The sequence below is a fragment of the Petaurus breviceps genome, unplaced genomic scaffold (assembly GCF_028583685.1).
Source record: "Petaurus breviceps papuanus isolate PSGF00001 unplaced genomic scaffold, PetGlider_PUasm1.0 185, whole genome shotgun sequence".
Lineage (NCBI taxonomy): Eukaryota > Metazoa > Chordata > Mammalia > Diprotodontia > Petauridae > Petaurus > Petaurus breviceps.
In genome coordinates this window covers 2050194-2072753 of record NW_027185797.1, presented here as the reverse complement: position 1 = coordinate 2072753, position 22560 = coordinate 2050194, and positions in this window count along the sequence as shown.

The window sequence follows — 22560 nt, the reverse complement described above, 5'->3', positions numbered from 1 at the left end:
GGTACAAAAACAAAAGAGAACAGTCCCTGGTCAGTTGAGCTAGACATCTTCAAACATTATTTGAGGGTTTAGCTTAGCATTTAAACTATGTACTCTGGAAGAATAAACATAATATATGTGTAAGGTGAGTGCTACCTGCATTTATTATGTATGTATGGGTTGTCTAAATTCAGCTCCTAGGAGGCATTGATAAATATCTCTGGAATCTTGGCCATCCCTTTCCAAGGGAAACTTGGAATCCTGTTTTGAGAGGAGCAGAAGAACGGGTCATGAGGCTGGCCAATTTGTTCACCTGTGAGAGAGGGGGTAGCAGACTAGAATTCTATCTGCCCTCCCCTACCCCAATATTGTTAGTCTAACAGCAAAATTAGTTCAGAACAAAATTCTGTTTTTCTGATTATTCCTAAGGAGGCGAGGGCAGTACACCCACAAGTTTGGCTCCTTCCTCCAAACCCTGGTTATAAAAAGACCATCATAAATAGCAAATAGAGAGTAAACCCATTTTTCCAAGCAGATAGCAAACAGAAATCAGAGAAGTCAAATAGATTAGCATATAGGAGACAATATAGAAAAGCGAATGAGCTTTCCCCTTTGGGAGTGAAATTTCTCAGCTCAACCAAGAGAAAGGCCCTTGATCTCACCCAAAGGGAAATTCCCTGAAGTCTTCAAGGAGCCATTCTTGAAATCAGGGACGTGTGGAGGAGCCAAATTCACCTACGTGTCTGAGAGTTTTTTTTTTTCTTTTTCCTCCCTGGAGTCAGTCCTAAACGTCTGGAACCATATGTGTCTCTCAAAGAAGGAATGAAGAATCTCTCTCCTTTCCAAAACTCCCACAACTCACTCAGACACACAGCTTTGGTGCATCAATGTTCCCTCCACCAGTTAGAAGAATCTCATGCAAAATGCTCCAGACTTCAATCAATAAACATTTATTAAGCACCTACTATATTTCTGGCAATGGACTGGAGATATAAATATAAGCAACTAAGCCCATCCCCTGACTTCAAGGTGCTTATTCAAACAAATATGTACAAAATAAGATATGTACAGGATAAATAGGAAATAATTAAAAGAGGGAAAACAATGGAATTAAGAGGGATTAGAGGTTGCTTCTTGAAGGTGGTGGGATTTTAGCTGAGACTTAAAAGAAATCAGGAAGGTCAGTGGTCAGAACAGAGGTTGGAAATTACTCTAGAGGTGGGAGATAGCCGGGAAAAATGTCTGGAACCAAAAGATGGGGTGTCTTGTTGGTGGAACAGCCAGGAGGCTAGTGTCACTGCTTCAAAGAGGATGTGTAGGAGAGAAAGGTGTAGGAAGACTGGAAAGGTAGGAGGGGGCCAGGTTTGAATAGGGGGTGACATAATGAGACCTGTGTTTTAGGAAAATCACTTAAATTGCCGAATGGAGGATTAGATTGGAGTAGAGAGGGACTTGAGGCAGGCAGACCTGCCAGCAGGCTACTACAATAGCCCAGACATGAGGTGACGAGAGCCTGCACTAGAGTGGTGGCCACATCAGGGGAGAGAAGGGGGTGCATTGGAGAGATATTACAAGGGTGAAATTGGCAGGTCTTGGCAATAAGTAGATATGGTGGGGCACGGAAGGGGCCGGGACAGTGAGGAGTCCAGGACTGACTAATAAATTGCTCTGTACTGTAAATTCTATTTGAATGTCAACAAGCATTTATCAAACATCTAATATGTTCCAGGAACTGTGTTAGGTGCTGAAGCTACAAAGACAAAAACAAGACAGTTCCTCCCCTCAATGAGCTTATATCCTGTACTATGGAGGTTATAAGGATATGTAATGTATACTCCTTACCTCAAGGAAGGTGAACATATACCTAGAACTACAGTCCAGGGCAGTACTTGGAAAGTATTCAAAGGTGTAGACTAAGGGTATCAAGAGTTCAGAAAAGGGTTGTTATCAGGGCAATCATAATAAAGGGAGTGGCACTTAGTAATACTAACAACCAACACGTGTAGTACCTACAGTGTGGTAGGCATTTTTACACAAGCCTGGGAGGCAGGTACTATTATGATCCCCATTTTACAATTGAGGAAACTGAGGCAAACAGATCAAGTGACTTGCCCAGGGTCACACAGCTGAATATCTGAGAGGTCCTATTTGAACTTGGGTCTTCCTGGCTCCAGGTTCTGTCCACTGCACCCCCAGCTGCCACTGCCTTGGGTCTTGAAAGCTGGCTAACAAAATCATTGTGTCATTGATCACTAGAGTTGGCAGGGAATGTTTTGTCCAACTCTCTCCTTTTACAGAGGTCCGGAGAAGTGAGGTGGTTTTCTATCTGTGACTTCAAGAACGTAACAACCTATCTGGGCCTCAGTTTCATCTATAAAATGGGGAAATTAGATTAAATGATCTCAAATGCCTCTCAGCTCTATATCTTATAACCTGCCCCTCAGGCTCATTGTATTTATTTACAAGTCTTCTTTGTCTGTTTGGTATTTCTCCTTCTGCTCCCTCCCCTCCTAGATTAACTTCCTACATGGCAGATGCTGTGTTTTCTGTTTCTTTCCTGTATCCACAAAGTTGGCACACAATGAAAGCTCAATAAATACTGACCCCGATTGTCTGATTCTCTGACTTCAATATTTAAGGACTAAGGCCATTTCTTTCAGGCCTATAGTGTGTGTGTGTGTGGGGGGGGGCGGGAGGAGGGAAGAGCTTTCTTAAATTACCAAATAAATGAAGTCTTAGCTGCACAAAATCCACACCTAGGGGCGGCCAGGTAGCACAGCAAGTAAGAGCACCGGCTCCAGTGTCAGAACGACCTGGAGATCGAATCCCGGGCTCAGACACTTAGCACCCACCCAGAAACACCTGGCCGTGTAACCTTGCAAGTTACTTAACCCCAATTGCTTAGGGGCGGCCAGGTGGCTCAGCGAGTAAGAGCACTGGTTCCAGTGTCGGGATGACCTGGATCAAATCCGGTCTCAGATACTCAGCACCACACCCAGAAATAACTGGCCATGTAACCTTGAGCAAGTTACTTAACCCCAATTGCTTTAAAAAAAAAACCCACACCTAAGGGAAGCAGCCAAACTGAAGGTTCCACCACTGGGAAGGCGTGCCTGAGAATTAGTGATTTGGACCCACTTTGGGACTAGCAGGTAAAGATAAATGGGAAAAATACAGGTGAAAGATCTGAGTTCTCACTGCCACTTTGTTTCTTACTAGCTGTGTGATCTAGAATAAGTCACTTTACCTTTTTAGGTCTTAGTCAAAAATGAAGGGATGGGACTAAATGATCTCCAAGAACCCTTCTAGCTCTCATTATGGAACACCGTTTTTTGAAGTCTACAATTACTATCATTGGAAACTCTCTGTTGGCATGTCTGTTCCTTGGTTTCCCCTTTTTTGTTAAAGCCTCCTAATCATTCTTATTATAATAATTATCTTCCAAAATAATAAGCTGCATTATACTAGTAAGAAAGTAGAGTTATATACGGATGGCTGTCTAGAGGTATTTAAAGGCTTGCAATGTTTCGTGGACCTTCAGGCCTCCTTCAAATGCTCTGTGACTTGTCTCATAGCATGGAGGTTATTCTCCAAATAATATTTACAATAGATAAGCAAACACAAAAATTTGAAGAGGGAGAAACCACCAAAAGCTTCCAGATGGGCAAATACCTGAGTTGAGGCTCAAAGGAAGTTAAAGATTCTCAGAGGTAGAGGGGGAATTGGAATGCTTTCCATGCATGGGGAACCACCTGTGCAAAAGCATGGAGGTGGGAGGTGGGAGGTGGGAGGATATCAAGCTCAGGAAACCACCAGTATATCTGTTGAACTAGAAAGTAGAGTGTCTAAAGGAGAAGAATGTAAAGTAAAACTGGAAAGATAATAACATAGCAGCCTCTTGACTTTTACTTCTGACATGAATTAATAATTTTCCTGTGATATTTAAAGAAAAGCTGACAGCACTCCAATGGTGTCACATTAAAATCAACTAATTATTTAGCAGAGCCTACCGTGGGGAAGTTGGTACTGAGTTGAGACGGGGAATACGCAGTCTTCATAGGGAGATAGAGAGGGGGAAATACACAGAATGTGCCCCCAAGCAGTTTACAGACACCTTCCTAGATTGATCCTGGATCTCGGTCCTTCATTCACTCACATTCCAACCACACTGATCTCCTTGCTGTTCCTCATATATAACATTCCACCTCCTACCTCTGTGCCTTTGGAATGCCTGGAATAATTTCCCTCCTCACTGCTGCCTCTTGCAATATCTAGCTTTTCTTCAAGACTCAGTGAAGTCATGGTCTTGTATGTGCTATCTCTTCAAGTTCCCCTATTATGGGCGCCCTTCTACCTCCCTCAACTATTTTGCATTTACATTTGCACACTTTATAGAGGGAGCATGCGGTAGTGGATAGAAAGCCACCCTTGGTGCCAAGAAAGACTTGGGTTCAAGTTCCACCTCTGACACATACTAGCTGCACGACTCTGGGCAAAATCAGGCAACTCTCTAAGACTAGAAGCTGCTTGCCTGTATTGGTGGAGGGAATTGTTCCATCTGGGAGTCCCCTATAGCAATGAAATCACAGGTCCAGTCTCTTGTACTTTGTATTTGTTCATTTGTGTACACTTGTGTCCCCCAGTGGAAGACAAGCTCCTTGAGGACAGAGACTATTTCATTTTTCTCTGCTCCATTTTCACCTTTGTCCTTCCAGGACCTAGATTAATGCCTGGCCCACAGTAGGTACTTAATAAATGCTTGTTGGCTAAAAGACGTTTCCTGCCATTTCCCTTACCTCATTTGCTTCAATTCAAATACCTTTGCTAAATTCTCCTTCCTTTACCCTCCAGGAGACACCCAAAAGGCATATAAATGTATATGCACATATGTATGTAGGGATATGCACCCCCTACATGTTTACATACATATATACATACATACATATATACACATATAGAGAGAGGGAAAGGGAAAGGGAAAGAAAAGAAAAAGAAAAGAGAAAATTCTGAATGTGGAATCAGAAGATTTAGATTACCCACCATCCCTCTCTTTTTTTCTCTCTGTCTCTTTCTACATACATATATTTATTCACATATATATGTATACAGGCATACATACATATTAGTTTTATACACATACATGTATACACGTATACATGTGAATAGCATTGCTTCATTCCAACTGGACATTTCATAGACTGGCAAGTAGAATACTGCCTTCCAGTCTCAGAGAAGAAAAGGTCATGTTCACACAGGTCTGTTAGGAAGAATTGTCTTAGGTAATCATTATTCCCACTTGTTAATTACATGGAAGGTTTCCATTAGCGTTACTGGTGGAGATGGGCATGGTGTTGCCAAGGAAATAAAAACTAGCTCCAGCTTTTGCCTCAGCCTTGAACCAAGTATGAATTTCCATGAAGATGCTAACATTTTTTTTCCTTCTTGATTTTCACTTTTTTAAAAATTGTTTTACTTTATAGCATCAGCAGTGGGTAGAGGTTGAAGTATGAGACTGAAATCTGCTTCCAGATACTGACCGGGAGCTGAGATGAAACAAGCTCCCCAAGGTGATAGTTAAAATGTCTGTCCTCCTCCACACAAAGTGGGGTATCCTGCCAAGCTAGGTAGACCCCTTTCAAGTTCCCCAGGACAAGAGGTTTCATATGACTATGAAACAATGACATAAGTGATGACTAGCCCCTAGCGAATAGAACATGAAACAAAAGGAATCATCTTAGGATAGAGATTCTGAAGGGTCCTAAGACATCTTGGAGTCTAATCCTTTAATTTTGCCAAGGAGGAAACTCAGGCCCTGAGAGGTGAAAATACTTGCCTAAGGTCTCATAGCTAGTAAAGCTAGTGAGTAGCAAAAATACAGATCGAAGCTGGGTCTTTTGATTCTAAATTCAGTGGTCTTTCTCTATTTTGTTTACTGTAGTAAATAAAAGGAACAAAAGAGGAAGGAAGGAAGGAAAGGAAAGGAACAGAGAAAGAAATGAGGGAGGAAAGGAGGGAGGAGAGAAGAAAAGGGAAGGGAGAAAAGGAAGAGAGGAAAAGAGAGTTATTAAGGGTGTAGTGGCAAGATCATTGAACCCAGAGGTAAAATCCTGGTAGTAAAATGAAGCAATTGGACTAGATGATCTCTAAGGTTTTATAATAATAGCTTTTAATGTTATGATAGGAAAAAGAGGACATGGGAAAGAAGCTTTATGTGTGTTCAGGTGGCTGAGGTACAGTAGACAGTGGAAGGTGGGGCCTGCAGACTTAAGTGAATGAGAAGAGGCTCCCTTCTTTCTGTAGAAGAGGAGGGATTTAGGTACAAATGCTGGTTTAGTAGAATTTCCAAGTTAAAAAATTCTAAATAGAATTACTCTAAAGTTTAGAGTAGGAGAATAGTTTTAACAGAAGAGGGCCTAAGAATCATAGTGCAAACAAGCCAATTTAATTTACGTTAAATATTTACAGACTCATAGATTCATAGACTATTAGAGCCGGAAAAGACCTTAGAGATTTAGTCCGACCCCCTTATTTCACAGAGGAGGAAATTGAGGACTAGTAGAGAAGTAACACAAAACACAAAGGGCATACCTGGGACTTGAACCCAAGGCTTTGTAACCTTTAGGCTAATGGCTTTGGTACTACAGAATAAATTTAAGTATCTACTGTGTGCAAGACACTGGAAACAAAAGGTGAGAAATGACAGCCTCTGCCTCAAGGAATACAGTATAATGGGGGAGAAGGAAGGGGAAGGAGATATGAGATTGGGAAGTGCACCAGTAAATACAACACAAAGAAAAATGCAATAGGAACAAAGGAGAGACCCAATAGAGACTCAGAGCATTGTAGACATGGAATTAGAAGAGACTGCAGAGGCTATCTAGGTCAACTTCCTCAGATGAGGAAACAGTCCCAATTTGCACTGGCAGTCAGTGACAGAGACAACATTTGAACCCAGGGCTTCTGATTTCAAATCTAATGTTCTGTGTACTGTACCATTCTGGATAAAAGAGACTTGTAGTCAGGGAAAGAGGACAGACTTCATGGAGAAGGTAACACCTGAGAGAATATGGAAGTTACAGAAGCAGGTAAGTCCTAGATCGGATCAAGAAACAGAATAAGCATAAAAGGAATCATGGAATTTAGAAATGGAAGAGAGCTAAGATGTATTCTAGTCTGACCCTTTCATTGTACAGTTAAGGGAACTGAGATTCCAAGAAGGGAAATTACTTATCTAACAGTAGGATATGAACCGAGGTCTTCCAATTCCAGACCCACAAGTACCATGATATCATACTACCTCCCCAATCCTGCAGACCAAACAGACTGAGGTATGCATCTAGCAAAGGGACAAGTGTAGTGAGGAAAGCCCTAAGCCGGGGATCAGGAAAACTGGGTTCTTGTCAAACTTGGCTCTGCCACAGTTAAGCAGTGTGACCTTGGGCAAGTCCCTTTCCTTCTGGGTTTCAGTTGCCTAAATTGTAGAAACGAAAGATAAGGAGAGGCAGTGGCTGGGAAGAGGCAGTATGGTATGGGGAAGGCAGTATAATGTAGCAAAATCAGACCTGGTGATGGAGTAAGAAAAGCCGGGTTCAAATCACACCTCTGACACTTACTAGCTTTGTGTTTTTGAGCAAATTGATTGACCTCTTTGGGCCCCACATTCCTCATCTACAAAAGGAAAGTATTGGACTAGTTCCCCTTAAAAGTCCCTTCCAGCTCTTGATGAGTGATCCTATGATCTCTGAGGTCTCTTCCAGCTGCCTGAAAATTCTATGGTTTAGTGTCTCTCATCCAGCACTAAAGAGAGAGGCAAGAAAAAAAGAAAATGGAAAAAAAAAGCTCGCTAGAGTCTGGTTTATTTTGCAATTAGCAAAGGGTAAGAGGGAAATGGAGGGAGGGAATATGGAGAGAAGCATTGGCTTTTCGGATCTTGGCCTGGGGGCCCAGAACACAGAGCAGCATACCCAGGAAATATTCTGCAAGCCCCTCTTGTATCTATCCCATGAGCAATCCTTCCAGAGCCTGTTAAAACTAGTCCCTTTCATCTCCTGAATGCCTTTCCAGCGTGTGCAGCAAAAGCCCACCCCTGCTGGGATGAGAGGGTCGGATGAGAGGTGCAGGAGCCCTCAGACTCCAAAGAAATAGCTTTGCTCCTAGAGCTGCGGGGGAATCTCAAATGAGCAAGATTGGGCTCTGCTGGCATCACTGCCTGAACCACCCAGGCTCCAAGCTGGCCAAGCCACTTGTAAGAAAATTGAATGCACTCTGACAAGCCAAGTCAGTCCAACCCAATCTCCAAGGCAGCTTTGAAAACAGTCCCCAGTCCCCTGCCCCCATCCCCAGGGAAGGGCTGCTGACTTCATCCAGTGTCAAGCCAGTGGAGCGGGCTGATCCTGCAGGATGGGGAGTTTGTGGGAAAAAGAATAATAATAAACATATGTGGGATGATAACTATTAGTTATTTACAAGCTTGTGCAAATGAACAACCAGAGAAGGGTCAATTAAGTGGCTTGAAGGATTCTAGAAGTAACTTGGAGTTTAGTATAAATAATGATGATGATGATGATGATGATGATGACAATGACGATGATGATGATGATGGTAACGATGATGATGATGGTGATGATGATGATGATGACGATGATGATGAAGACGATGATGATGATGATGATGATGATGATTTATATATTTAAGGTTTGCGAAGTGCTTTGCAAACTTCATCTCTTTTAATCCTCACAACAAAGCTGTAAGGTAGGCACTATTATTATTCCTGTTTTACAGCTGAGGAAACCAAGGCTGAGAAAGGTTAGGTTACTTGCCCAGGGTCACATAAGTAATAATCGTAATCATGGTCATAAAAGGTGATGTTTATTTATATGGTGCTTCAAGGTTTGTAAAGACTTTGTCAGCAATATCTCATTCAAGCTAAAGAACATTTTGGTGGAGTTGTTACTCAAGCTGGCAAAATGGAGAAAGTTCTGGACTTGGAAAGAGGAAGATCTGAGAGTGAATTCTAAACTTAACAGCTGTGTCATCCTGGACATGTCATTTAACCTTGTTGAGTCGAGTTAACCTCTCTTAGCTTCAGTTTCCCCATCTGTAAAATGGGAATGGTAATGACAGCTTCTGTTGTAGAAAGGGGAAAGGGCAGTGGATTTGGAATCAGAGGTCACCTCCAGTTCTAGATCCCATGAAATGAGATGTTAATAAAGTGCATACAGGGGGTGTACTAGAGTGTGAGACCTAAGTTCAAATGCTACCGCATACACTTACTAATTGTGTGACCCCAGATAAATCATAACCGCTCTGTACCTCAGCTCCCTTATTTGAAAAATAGGGATACTAATAGCACCTATTTCAAGAGCTGTTGCCAGGGCCAAATCAATTAATACACATAAAGCACTCTGTAATCCTTCAAGTGACATATAAATGCTAGCTACCTCTATTATTATTAAAGCAATATGTCCATATACATCATTATGATTGGTAACTCTTTTCTGAGGCAGGTAAATGGCACAGTGGCTAGAGCACTGGGCTTGGAATCAGAAAGTCTCCTTTTCATAAATTCAAATTTGGTCTCAGACACTTACAAGCTGGGTGACCCTGGACAAGTCACTTAACCCTGTTTGCCTCAGTTTCCTCATCTGTAAAATGAGCTGGAAAAGGAAATGGCAAACCACTCCAGTATCTCTGCCAAGAAAACTCCAAATGGGATCAAGAAGAGTCAGACACAACTGAAACAACACAACAATAACCCTTTTTCCACAGATGAGGAAAGAGGTTAGGTCACTCCCTGATGGTTGTATAGACAGTAAATGTCAGATCCGAAATTAGGAGCTGGGGTTAGGATCCGGGTCAGGCAATACTAAAGTCAACAACACTATTTCATTTTTACAGGAGAGTCTTTTTTGAAGCAGCAGATAGATATGGGATAGTTAGTCGACACAAAAAAGGTAGGGCCTACTGGGCTTGGGCTTGGTATTTCAGGTTCCTACATGGTTATCCCCAGGTACCCTTTTGAAGAAAATACATAGAATAATAATGAAAGCCATTACGTGAAAAATAGTCACACGTGTTGCATTTTAAGTTTGACAAAGCACTTTTTAACCAATTAATAACCAACAAATAAGAGTATTAATGTGCTAGGTATCGTGCCAAGGTTGGAGATACAAAAAAAAAGCAAAAATGGTCCGTCACCTCAAGGAGTTTCCATTCTAAGGGCAGAGACAAGAAGCTGGTGAAGCAGACAGACAGTACGAGTGCTATTATGCTCATTTTATGCATGAGGAAATCGATGCTCAGAGAGCAAAGCCGTGTAACTTGCCCATGGCGACACAGTTAACTGATATAAATCACTGTGATAGGTTCATACTTTGAACCTATTTCAAAAGTTCCCCTTGTCCATGATGTTCTCCCAATTCAGAAGTGGGAGTTTGGTCTAAGTCTGTTGTGTTCAGTTGTTTTTCAGTCATGTCTGACTCTTTGTGACCCCATTGGGAGTTTTCTTGGCAAAGTAACTGGAGTGGTTTGCTGTTTCCTTCTCCAGCTCATTTTACAGATGAGGAAACTGAGGCAAACAGGGTTGTGACTTGCCCAGGGTCACCCAGCTAGTAAATGTCTAAGACCAGATTTGAATTCACAAAGTTGTCTTCCTGACTCCAGGCTCTATCCACTGAAGCCCTAGCTGCCCTGGCTTGAGTTCAACTGTTTGCAAGTCTTTAGGGTTTGCTTATTTGTTTAAAATACATATTTTTTTGTGAATACCCTTTGACCCAGCAATTCCAATTCTAGGTCTGTGTCCCAAAGAAATCATAAAAAAGGGAAAAGGACCCACATGTACAAAAATACTTATAGCATCTCTTTTTGTGGTGACCAAGAACCAGAAATTGAGGGGATGCCCATCAATTGGGGAATGACTAAAAAAGTTGTGGTATATGAATGTAATGGAATACTATTGTGCTATAAGAAATGATGAACAGGTAGACTCCAGAGAAACCTGGAAAGACTTATATGAACTGATACTGAGTGAGGGGAGCAGAACCAGGAGAATATTGTACACAGTAACAACCACAGTGTGCAATGCTGACTTTGATAGGCTTAGCCCTTCTCAGTAATGCAAGGTCCTAGGACAAATCCAAGGGACTCATGATGGAGGGTACTATCCACACTCAGAAAAAGAACTATGGAGTCTGAATGCAGAGAGAAGCAGACTATTGTATTTTTTGTTTTGTTTTTTTTTTCTTTCTCATAGTTCCTCCCATTCATTCTAATTCTTCTATACAACATGAGTAATGTGAAAATATGTTTAATAGGAATGGATACGTAGAGCCATCCTGGAGAGTGGGAGGGAGAGAGAGAGAGAAAATTTTAAACTTACGGAAGTGAATGTTGAAAACTAAAAATAAATAAACTTTAAAAATCATTGGATTTAAAAATACCTGGATCAATTTTCCAGGTTAGTTGTTTTTCCAATGAGATATTTTACATTGTCTTCTATTTTTTCATTCTTTTAGTTTTGTTTTATAATTTCTTGATTTCTCATAAAGTCATTAGCTTCCATTTGCTCCATTCTAATTTTTAAGGAATTATTTTCTTCAGTGAGCTTTTGGGCCTTCTTTTCCATCTGGCCAATTCTACTTTTTCAGGCAATCTTCTTCTCTTTGCATTTTGGATTTCTTTTGCCATCTGCCTCATTAGCCATTAGTCTATTTTTTAAGGTGTTACTTTCTTCAGTATTTTTTGGGTGTCTTTTAGCAAGCTGTTGACTCATTTTTCATTATTTTCTTGTATCATTCTCATTTCTCTTCCCAATTTTCCCTCTACTTCTCTTACTTGGTTTTCAAATTCTTTTTCAGCTCTTCCATGGCCTGCAACCAATTCATATTTTTCTTGAAGACCTTGGATGTAGGAGCTTTGACTTTGTTGTCTTCTGGTTGTATGCTTTGGTCTACCTTGTCACCAAAGAAAGACTCCATAGTCTGATTCCTCTAACCACCCCCCTCCCTGCCCCCACTCATTTTCCCAGCCAATGACTTGACTTTTTAGCTCTTTGTTAAGATAGGACTCTGCTTCTGGTGTGGAGGGTATACTGTCGCTCTAGGATCTGTTTAAAGTAATTTTGTTTTGCTTTGTCTTTTTTGGAGGGGGGAAGGCAAGACAATTGGGTTTAAGCAACTTGCCCAAGGTCACACAGCCAGTGAGTGTCTCTGAGGTCAGATTTGACCTCAGGTCCTCCTGACTCCAGGGTTGGTGCTCTATTTACTTTACCACCTAGCTGCCCCTAGAGTCATTTTTTTACAGGTATTTGGAGGAATTTGGGGGAGATCTCAAGCAAGTCCCTGCTTTTACTTACCATCTTGGCTCTGCCCCCTTAAAAAGTCTGTTTGAAAGTCTTAAAGACCAAGTGGGTAAACTAGGGCCTGGGCAGGTGATCTTCTCTCCATGTGCTCTACAATCTTACCTTTCCTTCTGGGTCAGGTTCAAGCCCTCCTTTCTCCTCACTGGGTCTGCCCCAACCCTGCTCTTAGCAATAATTCCCTCCTCTGACCTCTATTGTCCTTAGAATGTGTATCACAGGTTGGATACTTAATGCCTGTTACTTTATGTTAGCTCCTGTTTTTAAGTAGACATCCCTTCTCTTAGCCTTAATGGTCAAGCACTTCAGAGGCTTGGACTGTGTCCTCCTGCATCCCCAAGGCCTCGTTCAGTCTGCTGTGCCCTGGAATCTCTCAAAAAGTGCTTGCTGATTGTGTTACTGAAATGATAGTTCAACATCCTTTTCAGGCAAGGCCAGTGGGTTGACATGTTTTCCTTGGTGTTGATTATTTGTTAGAAGAAAGGGATTCTATTTGAAGTAAACAGGGTGTTTGTGAGTAGTGAAAGTTATATAGAAAGGAAGGAGAGAGTCTAGAGTCAAAGAATTATTTAAAACACACACACATACACACACAAACATCACATTTATACAACATTTAGTATTGCAAGGTGATGATGATGATTAGTCAGTCAATGAGGATTTATTTAGATCTCACTAGGTGTCGGCCTCTAGGGTGCTAGAAAGACAGTCCTGGGAGACAGTAACTTCACATTTGATTATCCCCATTTCACAGATGAAGACACTGAGGCTCAGGGAAGTTAAGTGGTTTGCCCAGGATCACCTAGGCAAGAAGTGTCAAGGGTAGCATGGACCCCCAGGTTTATTTGTGCCTATTTAATCAATGGAGAAAAGCCATATGTGGGCTGTGACATGTGTGACAAAGTTAATAAGCACAGTCAGGAGGCAACCAGAGATTGTTTTTGGCAGCACCCTTGGGTCCTCACACGACACCCTTCTAGCCCCACAGAGCCTCCATTTTAGACTTGCTGTCCCTGAGCAGTCTCCAGGCCCAGGGCTTGTCCCAGCCTTCTGCTTACTTCCATTATCTGTTTAGCTGTTGGTCGATGTGACTTTCATTTGATCTTTAATCTTTATTCTGATAAAATTCTCTCTTCTCTGTTCCCAAACCCCTTTCTTCTCTCTTCTCTCCCTTTCCTCCCCATTCCTTTTCTATCAATTCCTCTCCCCTCTTCTCCTCTCTCCTCCTCCATTCCCTCTCCTCTTCCCCATTCCCTCTCCTCTCCCCCTTCCCTTTCATTTCTTCTCCCCTACTCCCTCACTTCCCTTCTCTTCCCCCTTCCTTTTCCCTCCTCTCCTTTCTCTTTTCTTTTCCATTCCTCCATTCCCTCTCCCATCCATTTATCTCTTTTCCTCTCCATCCTCCTCTCTTCTCCTCTCCTCTTTCCTCCATTTCCTCTCCCCTCCCAATCCTTCTCATTTCTTCTCCTCTCTCTTCTCCTCCCCCTTCCCTTCCCTTCCTCTCTTTTCCTTTGTTTTTCTCTCCTCTCCTTTCTATTATCTTCCCTTTCCTTTCCCCTCCCCCCTCCAACTTCCCCTCTACTTATGATGATTAAGAGAGGGAATCTTGGAGGCAAGTGAACCCTTCAGGCACCCCTCACATAACAGCCTGGGGGAGGGGTTATTTATTTCCCTGGGGCACAGAGCTGTAGCTAGGGACAGCCCTGTAGCTAGGGGCTGTCACTATGTGTTAAGCCCCAGCCTGAGCCTTCTACCCTGCCTGGTTACTTTCCTCTAATCTCTGTAGTTCTATTGGTTTAAAACCTGGTATAGATGAAACTCAGGTCAAGGTTTTATCCCTCACTTAGGCCAGAGAACTTCCCGCTGCTTCATGACTGTAGACTATACTCTCCAGCCAACCAGCTGATATCACAAAAATCCTCCTTTGTTTACTTAAAGAAAGAAAAACTTCATTTTTGACCCTCTCTTCTTGTACAATAGATAGAATTTCCTCTAATTCAGGTTAGGGGAATAAAAGTATAGTCAAAACAAAACAAAACAACAACAAACGAAGCTCTCAAACTACAGGGTTTAGCTGGAATGAACTTGAAAACCTGAGGCAGGATGGTGCCATGGAAAGACCACTGAAAGGAGGGACAACTGAGTAAAGGGCATCCAGGTAGGGGTCCCTGAGCTTTCTCTCACCCAGAGCTACCTGAAAGTGTGTGCTTTTGATTCTGTCTCTGGTGTGTTCATTCCTTTCTATTTTAGGTGAAGGAGATTGAGATGGCTATAACCTAGGGAACTTTGAAAGGTTCTGAGAGGGAGCCATTGGGAAGTACAGAAACAGGGCTTAGTAGCCAGCTAGCTCAGCTTCAGGGAAGCTGGGCGGTACAGTGGATAGGGTTCGAGTCTTGGAGTCAGGAAGACTCATCTTCCTGAAGTCAAATCCGGCCTCACTTACCAGCTGTGTGACCCTGGGCAAGGCACTTCCCCTGCTCGCCTCAGTTTCCTCCTCTGTAAAATAAGCTGGAAAAGGAAATGACAAACCATTCCAGTATATTTGCCGAGAAAACCCTAAATGGGGTTGAGAAGAGTCAGACATGATTGAAATGACTAAATAACAAGGTGAAGAAGGTGAACACAGCTGACCCCAAACAAATTCAGCATCAGCGGCCCCCAAAACCCAGCTCAGCTGTGGCTGAGATGCAACGCTGCTGTATTTGGAAATGAACTTGGCGGGGTGACCGCTGTGCAGAAACTGAATCAGCTGGAGCCCATTCTCCCCAGAAATCAAGGCGGTAAAGGAGAGAGTACGTCCTCCAGGTGCAGTGGGAAACATCTATCCTTCTGTTCTTGCTGCTCAAAACACAGCAAAACAAAGCAGAAGAACAATGGACTCAGAGTCAGACAGTCTGAGTTCCTGTCCCAGGTCAGCCACTATCCAGTGTGGAACTTTGGACAAATCAGACCCTCCGGGTACTCATCTATAAAACAGATGCCTTGCTTACCCCTCCTCTTAGAGATCATTCATTTAGACCTAGAAAGGCTCTTAGAAAACAGCTAACCTTTCTCTTCCATTTTATAAATGAAGAAATTGACAACCAGAGAGGGGAATTGACTTGTCCAAGGTCACATGATGGTATGTTGGGAAGAACAAATGAGATCAGACATGAGGGTGTGGTTTGTGAGTGTAGAGCACTATATTAATGTATGAGACTGTTATTATTGGGGCAGCTAGGTGTCACATTGGATAGACAGAGTAGTGAACCTGAGAGTCAGGAAGACTTGAGTTCAAATCCTGCCTCGGATACTTTGTAGCTCTCTGACTCTGAGCAGGTCATTTAACGTCTGTTTGCCTCAGTTTCCTTATCTGAAAAATGGGGATAATAATGGCACTTATCTCTCAGGGTTGTTGTGGGGGATAAAATGAGATATTATTATTACTGTGGTTGTTATCTGCTTGCCTCTACTTAGGGGGAAAATGGAGATCAGAAGATTGAGTGGCAGTGTGATATGACAGATGGAGCTCACTTGGAGTTAGAAAGTTAGGTCCAAATCCTTCACTTGATATGCATTAGCTGTGTGACCCTGGACAAGTCACTTCATCCTCAGTCTCAATTTCCTCTTCTTTTTTTAAAAAAAGTGAATATCTATCGAACTTGCATCACAAGGTTGCTATGAGAATCAAATGAGATAATGTATGTCTATTTTGAAAGCTTCGAATTAATATTAGCCCCATGCTTCCTACATCCAAAGAACAGGCTGTCCTTGAACTCCTCAGAGTCTGAAGTAAAAGTAGTCTGGGAATGAAAGAGGTCAAGTTCAAATCCTGGCTCTGTAATTTACTACCTGTATGACCTTGGCAAATCACTTAACAAGAAGGTGGACAGAGCACTGGGTTCTGGAGTCAGAAAGATATGTGTTCAAATCTGACCTCAGACATTTATTGACTTGTGACCCTGGACAAGTCACTTAACCTCTGTGTGCCTCAGTTTCCTCACTTGTAAAATGGGGATAACAATAGCATTTACCTCCCAGACTTGTTATAGGGTTTAAATGAGATATTTGCAAAGCACTTAGCGCAGTCACCTATACATGTTTCTTTGTTTCCCTCTCCCTTATAAAATGAGGGCTAGATTACCTGGGAGTTCCCTTCCAGCTCTAAATCTGTGATTTTACAGTGTTTAGCCATATAAGCTGAATCAGTGTTATTCAGTCGGCCTTATTTCTGTTCAACACTGCCCCTCCCCTTTAATTTATTTTCTGACAAGAGGAAACAACCAATAAAAGAAATTATCCTTTGGTTTTTATAGTTTCCTTACTCCTCAAGTGTCATGTTTGCTTTGTCTGCTACAGAAAGATGTGAAAGAAGGGGGATAGGAGAAGAGAAACAGCATTTTATAGAGTTTCCCAAAAATTCCTTTGGGGCTCAGCAGAAGAGATCAAGGACCTCATGAAACCTTCAGCTACAGGGCCATCAGAGTCACAGAACATCAGAGCTGGGAGGAACCTTCAAGACCATTGGGTCGAAGCATTTGTTTTATAGATGAAGGGCACAGAGGACTTGAAAAGCTAAGCAGTCAGTCCAAAGTCTCATACTTGGTTAGGTACAGAGCTATGACAACCCCAAGCCTCCTGTCTTCCTGTGCAGTGTTCTGTCCACAGTACAATGACTTCGGTTTGTCAATAAAATAACAGCAAAGATGAGACTGAAAATAAACAGGGAACCTGCTTTGCGTGTTTATGAAGTACGTTCCTCATAAAAATCCCATGGTTCCCCACTTGAGGAAGTAACCTTCTAGACAGTAATAGCTGGAGAGACTTCAGAGGAAGAGAATCAAGATGCTAAGGGACTAAGATCATTCCATATGAAGATCATTTGGAGAGATGGGATGTTTAGCCTGGAGAAAATAAGGCTTAGGAAGGACAGGAAAAGTATCTTTAAGTATTTGGAGAACTTATCATATGGAAGTAAGATTGGCCTTACTCAGCTTGGTCCTACTGGACAGAGCTAGCAATAATGTGCAAAAGCTTCATAAATTCCTAAGGATTCTTGTTTGAAAATGAGTCTACCTCAAGATGTAGTGGGACCCCCCCTTCATTAGAGGTCTTCAAGCAAAGGCTGGATGGCCATTTGTGATTCATATCAAAAGGATCTTGACAGACTAGACGATCAGGCTGAATATAATACAGTGAATTTCACTAGGTATAGAGTTAAAGTCTTACACTTGGGTACAAAAAATCAATTTCACAAACACATGATGAAGGATGCATGGTTAAGTAGAAGTTGTCCTGAAAAAGAATTTGAGGATTTAGTGGATTGCAAGCTCAATATGATTTAACATATTGACCAAGAAGTTGTTTGTCAAAAAAAGCTATTGTGATCTTGGATTAAATTTGGAAGCAGAGAACCTGCGTTTGAATCCACTTGTGCTCTTAGACAAATCACTTAACCTTTCTGGGCCTCAGTTTCTTCATCTGTAAAATGATAGACACTAACTATGTAACCCTGGGCAAGTCATTTAACCCTGTTTGCCTCTGTTTCTTTGTCTATAAAAGGAGCTAGAGAAGGAAACGGCAGATCACTCCAGGATCTTTGCCAAGAAAATCCCAAATCAGGTCATAAAGAGTCAGACACAACTGAAATAACTGAACAATAACACAAAATGATGGGTTGTACTATATGGCCTCTAAGGTCCTAGTCTGGTTCTAAATCTAGAATCCTATGAAGTTGTAGGGAGATCTCTGTTCAGTGTGAAGAAAAACTTCCTGACTAATGTTAATTTTGTTTAGTAATGTTAATTCCTGTTTAATGTTAGAGATATTAAAAATGGTATGAGTCACATCTGGATACAGTGGTCTAACACCCACTGTTTAGTAAGTAGTAAGTGCTGGTAAGTGGGGAAATCCAAGCTTAAACCCAAATTTGCTTCCAAATTCACGACTGCTTTTCACTACCCCAGGCTGTATGTTACTGATCACTAGCTCTTTACTGGGAGTATTGAGGTAGAAGACATAAGCAGAAGCTATAAATGAAGGTGATGAATGGCCCTTCAGATTGAAAACCACAAACTGACTTCTAGACTCCTCTACTAATTAATTGTCTGATTTTGAGTAGATTGTTTAACATTTTTTTTATATCTACACAATGGAGATAATAATACCTTTTCCTTCTTCCCAGAAATATTATTTTGGGGAGCTCCCAGGGAGAAAAGTATTGGGCTGGGGCTAAGGGAAGAGAACTCAAAGAGATCAAGTCACTTGTGGAAGGTTATACAACTAATAGGTGATAGAATCTGGAATAAAATCTGGAGCTCCTGAAGCAGTGTACCACCTAAGAGCCCTCCACTGTTTCTTGTACTTTTCCCCAAGTATAAAAGAGCCCCAGAATATTAAAAATCCATCAGTCTAAATAACCATTCTTACTCAAGTGGGCAGTTTTTGAAAATTTAGGAGATTTATCTGAGAAAGGTCCCCTGAATGCATATACACAAAGCACTTTATAGATTCTTAAAAATCTCTTACAATGCCATCTGTATCACTCCTGTTAAATTAGTAGAACTGTTGAAATTCAGAGCTCTCTAACCATCATTTTTTTGCCCAAGCCTCTTAATCTTTTTGGCTTGTTTTTGTTTTGTTTTGTTTGGAGGCAATCAGGGTTAAGTGACTTGTTCAGGGTTACACAGCTAGTCAGTATCTGAGGCCAGATTTGAACTCAGGTCCTCCTGACTCCAGGGCCCTTGCTCTATGCACTGTGTCACCTAGCTGCCCCATGAGCTCTCAATCTTATAGGGTTGTTCCTACACTTAATGACCAATACTGCCTCAGTATTAATGTAGGCAGTAATGGCCCTCGTAGTACAGGTTCACTGCTCTGAGACTTGGCTGAAATGACACCAGGAGAAGTATGTTAATTGAGAGTTTTTCTGTTTGGTTGGGTTTGTGAAGCATGTGTCTGTTTACCAAGATTTATGAACCCAAATTCTGTAGTAGGAACATAATAATTGCTTGCTATTTTTAACATTATTTTAACGTGCATGTTGCTTTTTTACAATACCTTTATCTCTCAATGCGTCTCTTTCTCTTTCCCCTCCAGGAGAGCTTTCTCTTATAAGGAAGAATAAAAAAGAGGGGGAAAGCCAATTCAGCAAAAACTAACAGATTTGGAAAAGTCTGACATTCTATAAAGTTCTTCACACCCAAGAACAGGGTAGGCGGGCTTCTCTTATTTGGAAACTCCCCAAAGCTGAAGCTTTACTCCCTATTTTCTGGACATCTCCTCCACAGCCTGAACAATCATCTTATGATCCTAGGGAAACTTCTGCTGTGGGGTCCCACTGTCTTGATTGGTAACTGACTTTCTTGAACCACAATTTCAGGAAAACCCCAGGCACCATGTTTCACCTCACTCCCTATTTTCCAGTCCCATCCTCCATAGCCTCAGTACTGTGCAACACACTCCTTTTTCCATTCCAATTCTTGAACCATGAACCATGATCAAATTAACACTACCAGTATTACTGGATGGGGTAAATCAATCTACTCTATAGCCCCACTAATCATGCCTGTAATGTCCTGGGGGCAGGGAGGAGTCAAACATGGGTATTATGTTTAGCAGTACTCAGTCCCAACTGTTTTGTTGTTTTATCTTACATTGTTATAGTCATAGGTATATTGCTTTCCTGATTCTGTTTTCTTTGCTTCACATCAGTTCATATAAATCTTTCCATACTTCTCTGTATTCATCATATTAGTTGATTACTGGATTAGACCTCAAGAGTACTTGTCAATGCAGCGAAGCGACACTATCCATATAAGGTTCTTGGCATTCACTTTGACTAAGGACTCAGAAAATGGGAATCCTAGGGAATAGAAAACAGCTTTCTTGAGTGATCAGTTCTTGACCCTCTCCTCTTCCCCCTAGCCAGATGATTGAGGGTCACATATTGGTGGGAGGAAGGACATTGAAACGCCAGTTCCCACACTTGGAATGGTAAAGGCTGCTAGCATTCCTCTCACCCAAGAGCTTAACAGCTCAGCCTTGTACCTACCACCACTGTTACCAAGAACAGTATCATCTCACCCCCACCCCCAAATGAAAGTTATCAGTATGACTGTTTCTCTCTTACATGAACAAGGTTGAAAAGCCCTGCACTAGCTCAACCCCATCCCCGGAAGGGAAATGATTAATGATAGCCTGCTGCAGGAAGTAAGCGTGAAACTTCCTCCCCAGATGGGTGCTTGTAAGAATTTAGGGAGTGCGCACAGAGTGTTTCATGCTTTAACTCTGCTCAGCACATCCCATAGAGTTCCTGGAAAGATGATGGTTCTTAATTGAGCTTTGTAGATAAAGACAGTAAAAATAACACAATGAAAACTTCTAGCTTATGATAGTATTTTGTCACCACTCTACATAACAGTAATAGTTGACGTTTACACCGTATGTTAAGATTTAACACCTTTCATACATATCTTGTTTGATCCCTACAATTATTAGCCCCATTTTAGAGATGGGAATACTGAGGTCTAAATAACTTGTGAAGTTTCCTACAGGGACAGAGATGGGATTCAAATTTAGGTCTAAACTCCCAAACCTAACGCTCTTTCCTCTAACCCACACTGCTTCCCTATTTCCATAACTTCCTAAAGCCAAGGTGGTCATAGCACAGAACACCTTGTGAGCACTTCACAACTACTTAATAACTTCTTGATCTATGGTAAAAAAAAAAATGTTTTCCATGTAAAATAGCCAAAGGCATACATGAAAGTGATTTGTACTAGAAGTGGTCTCGATGCCCCAGGACCTATCCATTCTCCAAAAGTCATGCTTCCCCCAACCTTCCTCAACCATGAAAATGAAAGGAATGATGTAACAATATTGAGATAGTTCATAGATGTGGAGATACGCCTTTTCCTCTGAAAATGACTCAAGTTTGAGTCTGTCAGCAGGGAGTGTTCCATTTCAATATGGTGCTGACTAAAGGTTTCTTCTAAAAATATACTTCATCAGTTTTTTTTCACTGTCAGATTCTTCATAATCACCAGGAAAGTAAAATTTGGTCAACTTGCCCTATTCCTGCTCCATATGGGTACTAGAAGCCTCAGGAACAAGATAGATTTTGTTAGCTCATTTAGTTAATCACTCATTCAACAAATATTGTTTAAGTACCTACTGTGTGCTGGGTATTGGGTGGAAGAAGAAATACAAAGAAGCATGAGATGACATCCCCACCCTCCCAAAGTTCACAATCTAGTGGAGGAGTCAGAACATACGTTTCATAGTTCAATGGTAATGTAAGGCAGTATCAATAAATGAATCAATCAACAAGCATTTATTAAGGTTCTACTGTGTGCTAGTCACAGGCAACATTAAATGCCTCCAAGAGCAAGAAAGGACATGATGTAGGAATTGAATTTGGACCAAGGTGGCCAAGGGAGGCTTCCTAGAGGAAGCGAGTCTTGAGCTAGACATGAAATAAGTTGGCAGAAAGCAAAAATGAACAGGTAGAGAAGTCTAGTGGGATGGAGCTACATGAGTAAAGAATGAGAGTCAGGAATGAGAATGACAGTGGGGAAACTAGTCTGACACCACAGAGAGTTCACATGGAAGATTTACTAGTCCAACAACACCAAGAATTCACATGGAGGATCTCTGGAGATTCAGCTGGAAAAATGGGTCAAGGCAGATCATAAAGAATCTCAAATTCCCAAATGATGAATTAAGATTTTATCCTATAAGCAATAGGTTGTTGAAGGCCTGTGAACAGAGGGGCTACGTAAAAAAAAGAGGCACTTGGGGAACGCCTTCCCTATTTAACCCACCCACCAGCACTACTGTTGTTAATGACTTTTCCTGTCATAATTCACATGACATTTTGTTTTGCAAATTTATAATGCATTTGTTATATATCCTTACATTTAATCTGTATATATTGCCCATCTTTATCATTAGATAAGAACAATAATAATGGCTAAAATTCATATATTTATGTATACTGGGGGAATTGACCAATGGGATTCCCATCCTTTGAGAATGTAGAGTATTTGGTCTGATGCATACCTATATGGAGGCTAGGTAATCCTGCTTCTAGGTGTGAGTAATGGAAAGGTCCTACTCTTAGCCTATAGAGCATTTTGCATGCTATATAGCATTCCATGACTATTTCTGGAATATTGGGCACTTGGTAAAAAAAAGATTTTTGATTGGCTGCTGAGTTGGAAGGGGGTTAGCATACAAAAGACTCC